Source organism: Lycium ferocissimum, unplaced genomic scaffold (assembly GCF_029784015.1).
Source record: "Lycium ferocissimum isolate CSIRO_LF1 unplaced genomic scaffold, AGI_CSIRO_Lferr_CH_V1 ctg7094, whole genome shotgun sequence".
Classification (NCBI taxonomy): Eukaryota; Viridiplantae; Streptophyta; class Magnoliopsida; order Solanales; family Solanaceae; genus Lycium; species Lycium ferocissimum.
In genome coordinates, this window is record NW_026726633.1 from 1 (window position 1) to 19375 (window position 19375).

Sequence of the window (19375 nt, forward strand, 5' to 3'; positions counted from 1 at the left end):
ATTAAAACATAATGCCATTTCAAAGTGATGAGATATTTTGGTGTTTGATTTGCCTTCAAACGAATGTGTTTGTTAACGGAGGAAGAAAATAGGTTGAATGTGTGTGTGTTAATAGAGGAAGAAAATGGGTTGAAGAAAATGGGTTGAATGTTTCTTGAAAATAAGTCTTTATGATTGATGATTAAATTGAATGTGTGTGTTAATGGAGGAAGAAAATGGGTTGAATGTGTGTGTGTTAATGGAGGAAGAAATGGGTTGAATGTGTGTGTGTTAATGGAGGAAGAAAATGGGTTGAATGTGTGTTGTTAATGGAGGAAGAAAATGGGTTGAATGTGTGTGTGTGTGTGTATGTTAATTTTCGAGGAAGAAAATGGGTTGAATGTGTGTGTGCTAATGGAGGAAAAAAATGAGTTGATGGATTGAAATGAAGAAGGAAAATAATGAAGAAGAAGAAGAAGTGGTTTAGTGATAAGAAGAAGAGTTTAGTGATGAAGAAGACAAAATTAATGGTTTAATGGTTAATTAGAGGTTAATTAGTGTAAATATAATTAATAAAAGAAAAATCAAATGAAAAAAAAAAGGAAAAGTGGCAAGAAATGTGATGTGGCAAAGATTAATTAATGTGGCGAGAGTGTGCAACACTCTCCATCGCGCAACCGAGCTTCAATTTTTTTTTTTTGCCACGTCACCAAAAAATGGTACAAAAATACGTAAAAAATAAGGCCGTGGGTAATAGGTCGCCCGCAACGGTTAGTGCGCCATAATTAATCCGAGTATATGTCGGGGGGGGGGGTTATGTATTTTCCTATACATTTTATTTAGCCCGGCCACTTGGTCGCCGAGACATTTTATTTAGCCTCGGCCACTTGGTCAGCCGAGACATATGCTATCATGGTATTGGCAGCTCATATGAGACAGTGTCAAGTGAGATACTCGCAGCATTCTTTGGCCTCCGAAGGTATTATTATATTTTCGATTCCGCTTTTAGTTTCGCCATTCGTCGTTCACATACTTGGTACATTGTTTCGTACCGACGTCTCTTTCGTGGGGGTGATGCGTTCACGCCCGCAGTTGTGTAATCGACGTACGATCATTTCCGATGGGCAGTCGGCTCCACTCACCCCCAACCGGCGTCACTTGGTCCCGAGTCGTCCCTTGTGGTATGTCGTTTTGATATATATATACGTGCACGACGGGGCCATGTCCTCGTTCTTTCTCTGTACCGTGTTCCGATAGGTCCGTGTGGACAATTGTACGTTGTGGGGATGTTATGTAGCCTTGTAAAGCCTCATTTTGTTGTACAACATACATGGCGACCTCGTTGGCTTGCTCGCTATGTATTTATATTTTGGGTATGTGTGCCCGTACGAGAAGATGGTCCATATATATATATATATATATATATATATATATATATATATATATATATATATATCAGACATGTACCACGCCGGCTTGTTAGTATTGTTTGTGTGCAGGTAGTGTCATGCCCCGAACCATGGCCTGGGCGAAACACGGCACTCGGTGCCTTACTGCATGTGACCGAGCGAACCATATGGCTTCCGAATCATCATAGGAATAACATAAGCGTGAATATAGCATGTAATGTGATATATTTATAAAATATGATATGTCATAATATTTAATAAAATACTTCTTTAAAACATTAATGCGAAAATATCATAAATTGAGCCAAAGATGGATACACGACTCTGAATATCTGACATGACATACTGACTAGTCTATGAAACCTCTAACATGAGTCTGAAATGCTAAACATACTTACTGGGACAAGGCCCCCAGCATACCTCAAATGCATAACTATCAGAAAAGTAAATAATGACCAAAACCCGAAGAAGATGGGGCTCACCAAAAGCTGATACATGGATGATCCTATAGAGTACATCTGTAGTCCTGTAAGTCCATACCTGCATCGTGAAATGCAGGCCCCCGGACAATAGAAAGGGGTCGTCAGCACTTTGAATGTACTGGTATGTAAAGCTAACCGAATGAAATAACATGAGACATGAAATAATAATGATAAGCACCGAAAGTGAAATCGAACACAGTCGAACATGAATATGATATATATATATATATATATATATATATAACATGGTAGAAATATCATAAGTAGGGTACATGGTTTGGTGCATGCGTCCCGGCAGCAGAACACCCGGTCCTTGCCAGGGAATATAAGATTTAATAAAATATGAAAGGATCAGGTCATTATGAGAGATCGTCGGGGACATGGGTGGAGCGATCCTCATCCTACGGTGGCTACGTAGTTTCGAGCTATTCAAGCCTTCTCGTAATTAAAGTAACTCCCAAAATCATGAACATGTAGAATAAGTGGCACTTTTCGCCCATGGTTTTCATGAATATAACTTGCTTGTACATGGATATCATAAATTATAGCTTGCTTGCATGAACTTGTAAAACATGTATAGTATTTTCTTGAAAATAGCATAATATATCATAAACTAGCATGCATGAACCCATGGAATGAGATATATGGATTTTTCATAGATTACGGATAGATTCTTAATAATCATAAAGAAATATTAAGAACTCAATGATGGAATTATAACAATTCATACATAATATAATCATGGACATGGACCTAGGGTTATCATGAGCATGGTATAGAAATCCTAGTTTTAAGTAAAGAATCATAATTTATGGATTATGAGGCGGGGAAGAACAATGATGTTCCCACACGTAGATAGTAATTCTACATACCTTAATCATTCCAAAACTTGAAGAAAAGTCTGAATCTTTGAAGAAGAATTCCAAAAGCTTTGAATTTGAAACCTTGAGAAGAGTTTTCACTGATTTTCGTAGCTACTGTTGTGGCTCAAAGAGTACTTCTCCGGACCTCCAAATCCAATCTCCACCGTTTATATTTTATACTTATGTGTTATGAACACTCAGTTAAAATTTGGGCCCGATCCAACGGTTATATTATCGGGAAACACCAAATTAATATGGCTGGTCGGAATGAAACTCAATAGAAAATACTAGAGTTTTCTCCAATTTTTACAACTCTTGATTTTTTATAGGGTAACGGGATGGATGAATTTATTATAGTCTTTATAAATGATAAATCTTGTAGAATACAAAGGTTCTTGATTAAAATATTTACCTTGGAGGAACCTTGGGAAACTAGATTGCCCAACCAAATTCTTGAAGGTTTCTTGATTTTTCTTGATTGCAAGAATGAGTTTCTTAAAAGATTGAAGTGTCTAGGTTCTTTAGGGATGAATAGTCTCTTAGGGTTTATAATAGTGTTATGGACGTTTTTGCTTCATAAAATAATAAAATAGGGAGCCCCAATTCGAGTAGGAAAAGGCTAAAAAACGTAACACAAAATCTGAAAATTCTGCTCTAACTAGCGTTAGTAAAATAGGCATAACCCTTAGCACAGAGCTCTGTTTGAGCTCTATAAGATACCGTTGGAAATCTATTCCAAAGTGCTACAACTTTCATGTTTTAAGTTTTCTCAAATTATCAACTAATCAAGTAGTTACAGGTGCCCGAAGCAGGCTGGTCAACCACTTTCGTAATACGTACAAACTTTCAAATTTTTCGCTAAAACTCTAATGATACGAGTCTAACATGAGTTCTAAGATACGGGGTGTTACAGGTAGGCCTTATTGGTTTAAGTTAGGGGTTACTCCCAGAGTTTTAGATTTAGAGCGGTTCGCTCGGGCCTAAGTTGGCATCGAGTGCCGGTCACGCCACTCCAGATTTGGGGCGTGACAGGATGATAAACCTGATGATGTTGGATATCATGAAAAGGAAACTATGTTCCCAAAAATTAGCAAATCAGTAGCGGGTTCATATTTTAAGCTACCAATAACGTAAGCTACAAGCACATCGTCATGTGTTAATTAATTGTCCAAGAAGTTGACCGATTTATCCAAGTAAGTAAATTAAATGCACTCTAGTAGATTTTTGTGTGTGTGATTTTATCCAGCAGTAGCCAAGTAGTTGTGATTTTATTATAATTATATGCAAATTGTTTTCATTTCTCTCTGCTCTCTATTTTCTTATCACTGACTCTTATAGCTACTGTTGTTGCTAACTGTTTTTTCTACCCACTCATTACTGTTGCTTTGATTGTGCTATTTAATTCACCGAAAATTAATCTAGCTACTGTTGCTGCTAACTGTTAACTTATTTTCTATATAGGTAATTTAGGACAAAAACAAAGAGAAGGTTAAGGAGTCGAACTCGGTCGGAATCTATGATAGATAAAATTGTGCACAAAGAATTTGTTTACTAGTTTCAAAAGCGAGTAAGTGAAAGTTATGTCATATTTTTTTCCTACTTTGGAGATTTAATCAATCATGAATTTATATGGCTCATTCTCAATGTCAGATTTTGAATGACGTCAATGAGCATTCCAGGGAACTTAGGTGGCTTGCAGTTGGACCACTTGAAGAAGCCAAGAGATTTACTTCATACAATGTCAATGGATTCAAATTTAGAACTCTATCACGAGAGCAAAATAAAAACTCAAAACGTGGAGTATTTGGTACATTTGATACTAGAAGTTATGCAAGCAACCATGACAACAATATGGTAGTTGGAGGTGTTGCGTATTACGGAAAATTGGTGGACATAATCGAATTGAACTACAATGGTCAATTTATAGTTACCTTGTTCAAGTGTCAATGGGCTAATACCACTACTGATAGAGGCATAAAAAAGACGAGTTGGGATTTACGAGTGTTAATTTTTCCCGTTTGATACATTTTGGTGATCGGGAAGAGCATGAGCTGTATATATTGGCATCACAGGCCCAACTTGTATATTATGTTGATGATGAAAAGGAAAAACAATGGAGTGTTGTTGTTCATCTAAAACCAAGAGACTTGTATGACATGGGAGAAGAAACAGAAGAAGAGTCCATTTATGATATCATTTCTTCTTCACAAGAAGATCTGGGTAGTCGGTTTCCTGATGGTGATCAAGATTTACGATTGACAAGGGATGAAAATAGAAGATGAAGATAAATACTATCTAGAAATATGACTACTAGATTTTAAAAGTTTTAAATGAACACTACGTCATCCAAACTGTTTGTTGCACATTTAATTAGAGTTCCTCCACCTGTATAATAGGCTTCTGTCTAGACACTTGATGTTAATTTTGACTTTAATTTTCTCTATTAAAGTCTCTGCTTTTTAATTGGTTGTTGCTAAAATTATGTGTTACTAACTTTCCGCCTATATTTGCGGCAATGGCTAGGCCAAGAAGGTTCAAGGCTACACCACTTGAGGTTAGTGTAAACTCTTTAAGGTTGTCGGTTTCGCATCACAAACTTGTAGTGGAGCTTGTTCAAGGTGCTTCTTCGTCTAATGTTAGTGATCATGTTAAGATGCCACCGACAAACTCTTTACCGGAGATGATGATGTAGTGAGACTACCTAAATAAGAAGAAGAGCTATTGGATTTCGGTAAGCATCATTATTACTTGTAGTGGATTTGTCTAATAGAATATGACAATTTTTGTGATCATGTTAGATATGCCACCGTAAAAGAATTATCATCCCGTGCAATAAGCTTGGCCAACCAATAGAGTATGCTTCTCGGGAGATTTAGTGGTCTAATTCATTTCCCATGTGTTACAAGTCATGATGATGATGTCCTACAGTGCCTACTGAAATCTATTTGTTTCTCCGAGACGGAAATTCTTGAAAATATGGAATGTCCGAATAGAAATGATAAGTTCCCTTTCAAAACAAAGTAAGAAGAAGAGCTATTGAGTCATTGTCGGTCTTATTGGTAAGCATCATTTTATTTTTGTGTTATTGGTAAGCATTACTCTTGTATTTTCGATTTGCTTTACAACGATATTATTTAAAATATGACAATTTTTGTTTTAGATGTCTTTTTCAGGGTGGTACCATTACGAGAAGAAATTGGCACCGTCCAATCTCTTTCCTATAGTCCCTCAACATAATGATATTCCTCCACTATCCATACGGGCAAAAAGAATTATCATGGCTTTTTGTGAAGGAATTTTTAAGCTGTGCTTCTCTCTCCTCCTCATATTCTAATCGGTATAAGGGCCCTCTGGCTCACCCACCCCCCAACCAAGCCACCCCAAATGCCAGGATCTCTCTCTCTCTCTCCCTCGTTCTCTCTCTTCTTTCTTTCTTTCCTTCTTCCTTTTTTTTTTTTTTTTTTTTTTTCCTTTCGCAACCAATATTTGATGTGTAAAAATCATTCCGTGCAATAATCGCATTTGGTCTAGATGATGCGTGGTCTCTTGGGTGAACAACCTTACTGGGAGATTTAGGGTCGCCTTATAAACTTTTCTAAATTTCCTATGTGTTACAAGTCATGGCGTAAGGTTCCAGTTAACTACAAGAATAGTGTATATGACGACATTATACAGGTGCACTATTTTTATATTTTTGTATTTTTTCTGTTGAAATAACTATTTGTTTCTCCTAAGATGGGGTATGTTTCCGGAAATTCTTGAAATATGAAATGTCTGAATAGAAAATGATAAGTTCCCTTTCAAAACAAATTTCCAGTAACTCGAATATGAAAACAGTTCGGTTTCTTTCTAAGTTCAAGAGTCATTACAAATACAGAGTTTATCTACTTGCATTAGTTACTGACTTTTTGGATTTTTGTGTTTGTTTATACTTGCATTGAGGGAATTGTTTAAAGCTGTTTTGTTATCATTGTTTTCTGCTTTCTTTTTACCTAACTTTTGGTCCCATCTTAAACAACCATTTCTCCAACAATAATCTTCCACCCATTTCCATCTTAATTCTCCTGGTTTATTCCCACTTTCACTATCTTGTCTTTTCATTCTCCTTTCATCATCCATCTTTTTTACTTCTATAAGAACCATTGGTTCTTGCACTGTCCAATTCCCTTTCCTATAGTCCCTCAACATAATGTTACTACTTCCTCCACTATCCATGCAAAAAAAAAAAAAAAAACTTTAGGCAAAAAAAGGCAAAAAAGGAAAAAAAAAAAAAAGGTCTACTCCTTTGGCTTTTTGTGAAGGAATTTTAAGTTGGTGCTTCAAGAAAAGGACAAGGTCAAATGAAGGTTTTATTTACATGGTTCTAAGGTTTAAATCATGTGGATGGTTTTGAAATTTGCAAATGGGAATGATGAGAAGCAAGTAGTAGTAAAAGTGAAGTGGTAGCTGCAGTAATCACCATAATCTTTTCTTCTACCTTTTCTTAAAAGTTAGCTGCCTTTATTGAAAGCTCCTAGCTAGATCCCCTAAAAATTCTCAAAAGATCTTGAAAAGTAAAAGTTCAAATCTAAAACTACTTATTTCTACCACTAATATAAGTTGTTCAGAACAAAATGAAAGAATAGATAGGGAGAGAGGTTTAAGAAGTAGGAGATGATGGCCAAAAAGTTTAAGTAGCATTGATCTTGCGGTATGCGTTAATGGCCAAAAAGTTTAATTAGCATTGATCAACAAAAGGTTTCTTCGTGTTGGAATTGCTTATATGCAATACTTAAATTCCCCTCAGGAGAGAAGTGTTAAACTTTGTGGTACTCAAGTAGTAGGTTATTCTTTATCTGAAAAGTGTTATTCCTTATTGTTCTTATTTGTTTTTTATGTTTATATTTTCAGGCATCAAACAGGCCAAGACCACATTCCTCATCCAAATGTTGAAACCCACCGCGATGCTAATCATGTTGCTCAACCTGGATTTTGCTTATGGATTTCAGTTCTAATTTTGTTAGCAATGAACTTGTTTTTCTGGAACTGTGGATTTTGCATCAGTTTATCAGATTTTAGGTCTTATATTTGGACAAATAGAAATTGTTCCGTTAATAATTCTCCAAATGGGAGCTATGTTGCTTGTTTTTGAACCTATTATTCTAGTTATTTGAGGTTTTTTGCCACTGTGCCTTTTATTGAGTAGTACAGATTTTTTGTCTTGTGATCAGATGGCTATTGTAATTGAATGAGCTATATATTTTGCCAAAGTTGTTTTTCTATTTAATTGCTATGTTGTTTATTGGTTGGAATATGTAAAAATATTAGGCAAATTCTACAGAATAAAATGGGGTCAAACCGCCACAAATTGAATTGCAAACTGCCGGGAAATCGTACTGTCAGTTTTATGGGTTAAACCGCCGTAAAATCAACCTAACCCGCCGGGAAATCGTATATGACAAACCGCCGCTAAACATAACAAAACCGCCTCTGTTTAGTAATTTGTTGCTGTTATTCTAGCAGTTCTACTAAACCGTCGGAAAAGGGTTTTCCGACCCCTTATCAGGCAACAGGTCTAAACTGATTTTATACTGCGGCAATTTGAACCATCCCAAAATAAAGGACCAAACTGCTGGGAAAAAGCGTTTTTTCTGTAGTGTATTATTGGAAGACGGTATACTCGAGCAAATATCAAATGCAAGCTCACCATACTTATTGAATCAATGCACATGATGGAAGTTGTAATCTGATAACTGTAGTTAAGATCTGTTGTTTCTTTTGTGAATTTAACAATCATGTCAGCAGTGGAAAGAACGGGGACGTATTCAAGATCCCTGGTTGCTGCAAAATCTAACCACACTAGAACAGACGATATAAAGTCTTCCAACTTTACTAGTTGCAACTATACTCATTACTTATATGTTGAATCAACTGCTACTAGTACTATGTTTTACATCAAATAGAGAACGAAGTACAAGAACTTGAGCCATGATAACTCAACAAGATAGTTAAAACAAACAGCAGTGAAGAAATTTATTACTATTATAATATATATTAGAGAACGAAGTACAAGAACTTAACACATGATAACTCAAGACGATGCTTAAAGCATCGTGTTCACCGTGCGTGATTCCTAGTACGCCCGCAACTAATCTAAAATTACTTCTGTAAACTGATAGCCAAGCACTAATAACTCATTAGACATAGATATATGTTATAATGCTTATATATTTTTATTTTTTTGTCTAAGAGAGCTGAATGTCCGTCTCAATAGTAGTCCCAGCTTCCCATTCAGCAGGGATTACAGCCTTATCAGACTGCACCCATTTGGTCTCAGCACCAGCACTTGTGAGGAACCTCACTTAAGTTCACCATTTGGTGGGTTCGGTAGGTCGAACACAGCTCCATAGGACCTCCTCATTGATATCCATTCTTCTGTTTCCTCCTGCATCAACATATAGCAATTATTCATGTTTGCCAAGATAGACTCTTATTATCACATAAATACTAAAGGTAGATAGTCCTTGAAAGGTTATCAATATGCAATGCACCAAGTCGATGAAGTTTTGATGACTTTCCTATACTTTATACTACGAAATATGGCCGTGTTGTATATTTACAATTTTTTTGTGCCTTTACTGCAATAGACCTTTATTAGTTGGATGATCATCCTTGAGATTAAACCTGACTACAACTATAAGCATAATTTAAGTGAATTGGCACAGTTAAAATTTGTGCTAATCTTAATTTATCTTGAAAATAAGGTTGAAAAAATAGGATTATTGGATAGTAAATGCGGCAAGTTGACTCAATATGGTATAGGGCGTGTGGACAGGCTCCTCTGCCCTGCTCCGACTCGTCTATCATCCACACTAGTTTCAGCCAAGGGCGGAGCTAGAGGGGCAGAAGAATGGTGTTCATCTGAACCTCTTCATTGTAAAATCTCACTATATATAAAAGGTTAATTTTTTTAATGTATATATATATACTAGAAAATGAAGACTTCGGTAAAAATTCTGCCTCCACCACTAATTGCAGCCCCAAAAAGATTTTGTTAATATGGTAAATGAGACGAACCTCGTAGACTTCGACAGCGAGGATGTCAGTAGCACCACCTTGGTTCATAACAACGATAGCAAGGTAGTTAGGGTACTTGCTATGTTCATTGATTTTAAGCATCAGATTTGCTCCATATTTGCAAGAAACTCTACGATATTCTACTTCAACCACTCCTTTAGCAAACAAATGCTTAGCCATATTAGGCTGCTTAGCCAATTTAGCATAGGCGCGGTAGCTGAGAATGAAGTCTGTTCCAGGCCCTTCTCCACTGTCAGTCACCACTACCTTTGTACCTTCCTCACTGCACAATCCCTTGTTCTTGCACCTTACCTGTAAATTTTCCTTGTTAGTTAATGCTACTGATGATTAAGTACATATTGAACATCGTCGGTGTAAGGAATATAAGGTCATAGTTATTTGTTATAGGAAGTAATCTGTTTTATTTTCAAGATTGCAGAGGAGCGAGCCATAGAGAAGCTATATATCGGACTCAACTCCGACATAATGATATAGCTAAGCCCATTTAGGTACTTGAATGTTGCCTAATTTTTTGAGTCCATTTATAGTTATTGCTTCTGTTAACATAGAAGCTAAATAATCCCAACGTGTTACATAAGGCAAATATTGTATAATTGTTCGATTTTCCGCAATTTTCTCCATCCCTCTATGTAGAGAACCCAATACCGGTTCGCAGTCGACAACATCTTCACCATCTAGAGTAATGATGAGTCGAAGAACACCGTGCATTGATGGGTGCTGAGGCCCCATATTGACTATCATGAGGCTTTTTCTTGTAGTTGGTGCAGTCATAAGTTTTTTACCGATTCATTCTTCCATGAATTGCTGACTCACTTTTTATGAAAATTAGTCATAGATATTTTGAGTTGACCTGATAGTGTAATTCTTTACACTGTTGGTATATATAAATTTAAGTAACATGAACCAACATGTAACTAACTAACTACCCATAGTAAGCATAATTTGATACTTTTAAAAATAAAGCAAATAATTTGCTATACTCAATTAAAATACATAGGTATTAATGTGTGTAATTAAATCCTAAAGCAATAAGGATTAGATTAATTACCTGGTAGCAAGCTCCACAGCCAGCTCCATTTTTGTAAAGCCTCTTGGAGGCTGTAAAAACCTCGCCACCATTAACATCTTTGCCATAGTCTCCGTAACCACACGCTCCACCTGATTAAATGTTAAAATAGTAATTAGCTAGTGCATGCAAGTTTACTTAATAATTAACTTTATCTGTATTATTGGGAAGGGCCGGGTTAAGATCATGTATTAAGATGTGGGTGATGTTCTCTTAAACTTTAGTTACATTTTCATCCCATTTTTAGGTCACACTAATAAGTCGATTTTGAAAGTCAAATTAATCAATGGTTATCAACAAAGTGACATATAATTTGATAATTTTATAAAAATAAAAAGTCTTGACATGGAGTCAACTAAAAACTTTATGTACCTACAAAACGTTAATTATAAATTTAACATATACTATAAGATAAAAAGGGCATATACTTGGTGTCCCCATGCCATCAGGGGTACTGTAATAGGCAGCTCTTGAAACATAATTATCGCTGTAGCATAGCGTAGGCAAGAGCAAAAACATGCAGAGAAAAGTGTAATCGTTTTTGAGGAAGACCATTTTTTTAGTTTTTTTGCCTTTAGAAAAATGAGAAAGTGTTGTGAATTAATGTGATATTGTAGTGAGGAAATCTCTAAATTTATAGGTGTGCTGAAGAGGAATGGGAATGGACGTTTGCTGCCACATTTCTCTTCCACTATGGACAGTGGAAACCACATGTAAACGAAAGAAAAGTTACTCCCAAAATTAACTTGGTGACACACAATTACACTATGTGCTTAATCAATCATTGAACGCCTTAATTAAACCTGGAAAGAACCATATGATATTTTTGCTTCCAGATTTTCTATCAAGAGACGGAACTAAACGTTTACTTTTGACATAGCTATGTTGCATAAACTTTTCACTTTTCAAATTAGTAAAAGGCTGATTTTGAAATTACAAAATGATCATTTTGGATAGTTGTAGGCTTGTAGCGGAGAGGTGAAAAATAATTCAGGATCTACCATTAGTGGGTTTAGAATGAGTGTGTTCTTATTTTATATATACATTTTAAATGTGGTATGCATATATATTGATAATTCAAACAATAAACAATGAATTCAGTTGAACTTTTCGAATTTGCCATAGATCACAGTTCACCTTGATCTATGTAGTACCTGTTGGTATTTTTATCAATAGTTGGTAATGCAAATTAAAGTCAAAGATTTTGTATGGGTTCTTTTTCTTCTCTTATTTTTTTTTTAATATTATGTGAAAGACAAAAGTCTCTCATAATTAGGACGAATTCCTTTTCTCATTTATATTGAATTGATCTTAATTGAGTTTGAAAAGAGCTAGTGAATAGGTCTTGTGAATAGAGAAAAAGGGCTTGAAGGCAAAACTAGTAGATTTGCCTCCCCCATGCGCAAGGTTTACGTTAGGCCTAATCCAGATATGGTTTTCAAACTTATTTTTAATATATTATAGCCTACTAGAAAAGTGTCCAAATACAAGCTTGCAAGAATGTGTCCAGATACATTCCAAAAGAAATTTTGTGTAAAAGCTCCAGCAGAATTAATCCTTTGTGACAATTGACTTTAATCCTCTGTAACAGTCATTTTGAATGGTGTAACAATTCTATAACGCCCCATAATTCTCCTTGTAATAACATCTCCAATAGTTTGCCTATAAATGAGTTGTGTTTGTGATAAGTTATCCTACACGAAAAAGTATTATCTCTTCTCCAAAATTGTTCTTCTCTTTTTGTTTTTCTGGGCAATTCAGCTTTTGCGACTTTCGAAAAATAAGCCATTAAATCTGAAAATGTATTATCTTAAGTTTGAATATCTTCTAAGACATAATAATCACGATAAAATTGATGGTTTTAACTTATTTTTGGAATTAAAAGTAACACAGGAAGTTATTCAAGTAAAAGTTGATATCTTATTAGCATATTAAATCAGTTTAAGTCTTAATTCTATTTTAAATGTTTCTCTGTCTTATAGAATAATTTGAATAGTTTCTATAACAATCTCCTCAGTTGAAAAAAAAAAAAAAAAGTAAAATCAGTAAGAACTTACCTAAAATCAGTAATGTCTCAAGAAAGATTACACTAATTGATCATACATTAAAAAAAAAAAAAAAAATCTATCAAAATATAATTAACTGCCATGCATTTTAAGAAGCTATGAGAATAAGCATCAAATAAACTATATAAATTTGTTAAATAAATTTAAGACCTCTTTTTAAATTTTGACTTTAGGTCACATATTTTATTGTGGGTTGGATTATTGATTCTAACAAGGATAAGGGGTCATATTTACCTCTCTACTTTCAACTATTGTCTATATCTGACCTCCGTTATACTATCTGGAGAACATCACCCCAGTCGTTAGCAAAGTAATAAAAATACACCTATTTCTAACCACTACTAGAAAATCACCATTTTCCCGCTGAAACTTCTCACTAAAAATCTTCAATGGCTATTCCCCTCGATATTTTAATTGAATCAGTGAGAGAAGAAAAAATAGTAGTGTTTCCATACGAAAAAAATTAGGAAGTTTCCCAGCTTTATAGGAACCTGTTTCCCAACATGCGTTTTCCTAGTGAGCTGGTTCAGTGGGAATGAGGTGAAAAAATCATGTTTTCACACGAATTTCCCACTGATTTGTCGGAGGGAAAGCTTTATTTCTAGTAGTGAACGGTGCTCCACCATGGCTATTAAAATCCCACATGGTCTGACATATGAGTGAGGTGGACGTCATTTGACATACCACCTCACCACCCTCTTCCCCTTTTATTTCTTCTTCCACATTCCTCATAAAATATTCATGTTTCCGGTAAAGCCTTAAAGGCAAGGAAAGCTTTCAAGCTAATAAGCCACTTAAGAAAGAAATAAAGAAAGAAAAGATTGAAAAGACAGAAAGGAAAGAGTACAAAGAGAGATACGGAAAGGTCTAACAGCTGCCAAAAACGGAAGCTTCAATGTTGACGGGCTTATTGTCTCCTTTCTTATCAACAAAAAAGGGAAAATAAGAGAGGGATCACTCCTCGATCAGTCGCAAACATAACCGAACTATAAGTTGGATTCTTTCTTCTTATCAGTACTGAGTTTTTTTTCATTCCCTCCCCTTTGATCCCCTTTGTTAGAGTTATTGCTCATTTGGTGACTCGAACCCATGATTCTGGGATTATAGGCGGGGGGTGCTTACCTACTGAGTTGTTTCAAGATGTAAAGATATGACATTTCAGCCTAACTCAACCTCAAAAACTAGCTCATGAAGGGAGAATTGCCCAAGTCCATATAAACAGACCACTCAGTCAGGGGCGAATCTATGTAGTGCCACGCCACCCCAACGCCTCGGTTGAAACTATATATATGTATGTATATATGTATAAGATATCTTATAAAAGATCATTGTGCCACCCGGAATAAAAATGGAGGCCGTAGTGCCAATGGTTAGGCGCCAGGTTTTCCTCCCCAAGGGCGCAAGTTCGAACCCTTGCTGCTACACTTCTTAAAATATTTTTAGTATAGGCAAGTTATGTACCTGTGTATCATGGGTGACTGAGGTATTTGCCCAAAGTGATAGCTAATTTCTTCTTCTTCTTCCTGAAAACTCTTTCTCTTCTCTCGAATCTTCTCCTCTCTCTTCGTCAAAATTTTAGTAATTTTTTCCGCTCTCTTTCGTCATTGTTTCTTATCTTTAATTTTACGTGTTATTTTATTTTACTTAAATGGTTTAACAAAATGGAAAATAAAAGGGTATGTTGAGTCTTAGTTCACACTGATTTAAAAAAGATTTTTTTTTATTTTTTATGTTATAGTAGAAATTATGCTTGCAAGCTTGAGTTGATGTACCTATCTAAGCATAATTTTTTCTATATAATATTTGGAAATATTTGTCTACGTAAATTGAAAAGACAAATAACCCAAACCGCAATTTAAAGTTGATAAAACCGATCAAATGTTTAATTACTCTATTAATTGGACCGTGTAAATTGCAATACGTCTACATTTACAGCACAGTGGCACCCGGAACCTCCAAATTCTGGATCCGCCTCTGCACTCAGTCACTTCCCCAACCAGTGTTGGAATCTAACCTACTCTAACACCCCCCTAACACCCGGGCCCAATTGGAGCATTAGTAGGAAGCCTAAACAAGGATAGACTTGACTCTGATACCATGTAAAGCTATGACACTTGATTCTAACTCACCCCAAAAACTATCTCATGAGGAGAGGATCTCCCAAATCCATATAAACAGACCACCAGTCCATTCTCCGACCAAGTGGAACTCTAACACAAGAAAATCTTACCTTACATTTTCTAAATGTGTCTTCATTCTTAGGTGACCTCATGCTTTGGCCGTTGAAAAAAAAAAGTTAGACTCTTTTCTACTTTAGTTCGGAATTAAAGTCATAGATCATTATAAAATATAGGAGTATTACTTCCAAGTGAAATAAACACAGAATGTGACATCAAGGGAAATTTATTTTCAAAAAAGGTGTAGAATCCACTCCTTGTTAGTGGAAGATGGTATGCTCAAACAAATATCAAATGCAAACACCATATTTATGGAATCAATCTACATGAAGGATGTGATGGAATACATGCATAAACAGCGGAAGTAAATAGCCATGATCGAACTTGCATGTAATATAGACAACACATAATAAAGATTTTTAATCAAACATAAAATAGATACTTATCTCTTGAAGCGTGAATGCTACCACGAATCTAGCCTTCAAGCATGAGCAAAAACCATCCACAAGATCATCCTTCAGTTCCACGGCCTGCAGTCTTCTGCTATGTAACCTAACTAGCCTTTGGACAGTGAATACTTGTGTGGGCAAGCATTACGGCTCAGGAAAGAGTCTCTCTGTTAGGGCTGAAAGCACACTATATATAACCACGTTTTAGGGTGCAAACCCTAGTCCAAAACGTGTGGGCTTGCTTTTCCCCAAGAATATTATTTTCCAAGTTCAAGAATAATTAGGCATAGCAGGGACCACAGATTTAATAACGAGGCTTCCAATTGTGGTATTAATTCGGAATATGAATGAATTAATCCTACCACAATAAATTACAATTTATTCCACTAAAAAACTGTAATTACACTCCTTAGTTTAATTTCGACATCTTTCATTAAATCTTATTTAACTCCCATGTTAAGATTACACATACCAATCAATTAAATTAAATTACTGACAATTTAATCCATTGACTAATCAAATCCTTTATATTTCTGCTTAACTTATATCATGTGACGGATACAAAATCCACCTGCAGGGTTTTCATATGAGACTTATAAGCATTCATAAAGGTGTATCATCAATCTTAAAGTCGAGACATGGATTCTATCAACAAATTATTAATTCACAAATGTATTTTGCCATTATCCAATTTATTAGGAATACATAGACCCGCAATTGAGTCGTACCTTTTAATAAATCAAAATAATGAACAAATTACATTAATCGTAATAATTATATCAAGATTAAGAGTATAAGTACATTTAATGAACTGGAGAATTTGTTTTATATATTCAGTACAAAATCACTTATCTCTACTTGGTCCGTTCATTACATACAAAATGTACTAGTACAAGAAGACGGAACTATACCGCTCCATAATGAAGATACATTATATTTAATCCTGTGCTACAATCATACCGATGGATTTGTCCAATTTCCATCTTAGATTACATTGTGAACATAAACTTTATACTTATAAGAACCGATTATTTAATCTTCCGTGTATAAGCTAGACTCTATACACTAAATTATCTACTATATAAGTAAAGGACACACATACTAGTACATGATCTATTTAACTCTTTATTAAAAATTGAATAAATAATTGTTCTATAATAAATACTATATCCAAACACATAATTAATAGTATATGTCCCAACAATCTCCCACTTAGACTTTTAACCATGACAATTGTTAGAATATGTCATATCTAAACGCATGGTTAATGGTATATACCCCAACAATCTCCTAGTTAGACTTTTAACCATGCATTTACAACTTTCACATGTATTCCTTTTGCATAACTATCAAGAGTCTTAGCCAACAAGCTCTTTGCAAAAAAACTTGCGAAGTTGTTTTGTGATGCAATAGTGCTTCGTCGTAACTAACCGGTTTTATACTAAGATCTTAAGGGATCGTATCATGAAATTCTTCCAAAAGTGTATTTCTTTTCAGGATCCTATCATGAAACTATCCCAAGAGTATACACCAAACCGATCTTGATTATTGTTCTCCCACTATGATTAAGTACTACTACTATTATAGTCACACTATCATATTCATGAGTATTAATATTATTCTTCATTGTCTTTCGGTATTGAAACATTAACGACTTCATATAATGTTATTTGCTCAGCATCACTGCCACTAGTTAATGGTAGTGAATTTCCTTACGCCTATTAACGTTTCTCCCACTACTTAAATGCAATGGAATGTCAACCCTGATTTGTCGGTTAGATGTTCTTGAACTTCAGAATTTTTAGATGGCTCATTTGCTATTTCTTTGCTTAGTTCCTATAAAACTAGTTTACTTCTAGGAACTTGGTTTATTAAATAGTCCTTTTCTAAAAATCTGGCATTTGTATTAATAATTACCTTATTTTCTTTTAGGACAGCAAATAAACCTCCTTTCGTTCATATTCCTGAGTCTATATCATTAATCTTACCACCTTCAAAAGAGTCATATTTCTTTTCTCTTCCACACCAATCTATTGTAGAATACTTGGTGTAGACAATTGAAATGCAATTCCTTTGTCTAATAAGTAACTAATGAACTCTGCAAAGTGGTACTCGCCACTACGATCAAATCGCAGTGACTTAATATATTTCCCTGACGCTTTTCATTTTCGCCTTAAATACCTTGAAATTTTCAAAGCATTCGGACCTATAGATCATCAAGTAAATATATTTATATCATGAATAATCTTCTATGAATGTCACAGAATACTCATAATCACCTCTTGCCTTGAAGTTCATTATACCACACAAATCAGAATGGATTAGTTTAACTTATCATTAACTTTTTGTCCTTTTAAGAGAAAAGGTCCCTTAGTCATTTTCCTTCAAATAGGACTCACAAGTTGGTAGTGCCTCCACTTTCAATGACCCTCAAAAGTACATCCTTTGACCAACTTCGAAATCCTATTCAGATTAAAATGACCTAGACACAAGTGCCATAGATAAGTTCATTCAATTCACGTAAGAAAATTCTCTTACGGGACAGATTAACATTATTCTGTTCAGAAGAGATATTAATTGAAAGTGTCCACGCATCAATGTACCACAAGAGATAAAATGTTTATCAAACTCAATAACACAAGAGTTACAAGAAAAATAAACTAACTATCCATCTCTTGTTTGGTTAGAAACTGAAAATAAATTCTTTCTAACAGAAGTTACATATAATGCATTCTTTAAATTAATGTCTTATCTCTATCAGACGAAGTTCCTGACTAGTAGTAAGTGGGCTGGATAAAGTCTATTGAGAATTTGAGATATAATCATTAAATAGATCATTAGTTATGTAGTAAGAATAATAAAATTCAAAACACACATCACACATACAACCATGCATATTGAATAGCTAGATTTGATAGGGAAACTTAACTATTCATGCAAACTATATGAGTCATACTAGATAATTCACCCCATAAATTAATACAGAACCAACTCAGATGGAGAGTGAACTGCTAATTTAAGTTAGGTAAATATCACTTTTAATAAACCGAAGTTCCATTGAGCCAACGTATAACTCAGTTGGAGAGTCGAGATAACCTATCAATTAACTAGGGACTGAAGCACAGTAATTAACCATAATGAACATACAAACTCATTATGTCACTGTTATATACAATAGAGACCATATAGAACTCATCATATCACTGTTATATACAATGGAGACCATAGAGAATGAACCTTACCACTACTGTTTGACGAAATAAAATTTTATTTAACAAAAAATTTCCAGAAAATAGAAAAACGCCCAAAAATCCATCAAAACGACCCCTAATGGCCACAAAAGGGCCTAGGTCACGAGCTTTTCTCGTGAGTATTGCTCAGTGGGTCGTTTCCGATGAACATACCAAATTTCAGGTCAATCGGAGTTCATCCAAAAACAGAATTCCGAAACCATGACCAATTTGGATAAAAATGTTTCCTTTTTTTTTTTCCAGCCAAAGTAGGACTTAAAAAATATATATACATTTCTACAGTAATTCTTATCACATACCATCATTAGCGTACAAATATACATGAACCAAGAACAACGAACAAAATTTCAAAATATATTTACATAATGTCAGTGTTGTTTTCTGGAAATTAGCATGTTTATGTAATCATTGCATATAAAATTCAAAACACATCACATAGATATCCAAGCATCTTTGACAACAAATTTCAATATAAAAGAACAATTCATGAAATATATATATATATGCGATGCCAGGTATTCACTCCAATAAATTTAAAACCAGAGCTAGCTCAGAT

General features: G+C 34.9%; 1 long non-coding RNA gene and 1 pseudogene across 1 annotated transcript; one reads left to right on the forward strand and one right to left on the reverse strand.

Moving 5' to 3' along the window:
- Window positions 1-6872: 6872 nt before the first annotated feature.
- Window positions 6873-7999, forward strand: LOC132045571 (uncharacterized). The gene is made up of 2 exons (XR_009412467.1): window positions 6873-7184; window positions 7624-7999. It is a non-coding gene; the product is annotated as an uncharacterized LOC132045571 (long non-coding RNA).
- A 737-nt stretch (window positions 8000-8736) lies between these two features.
- Window positions 8737-11459, reverse strand: LOC132045572 (expansin-like B1; annotated as a pseudogene).
- Between the last annotated feature and the right edge of the window lie 7916 nt (window positions 11460-19375).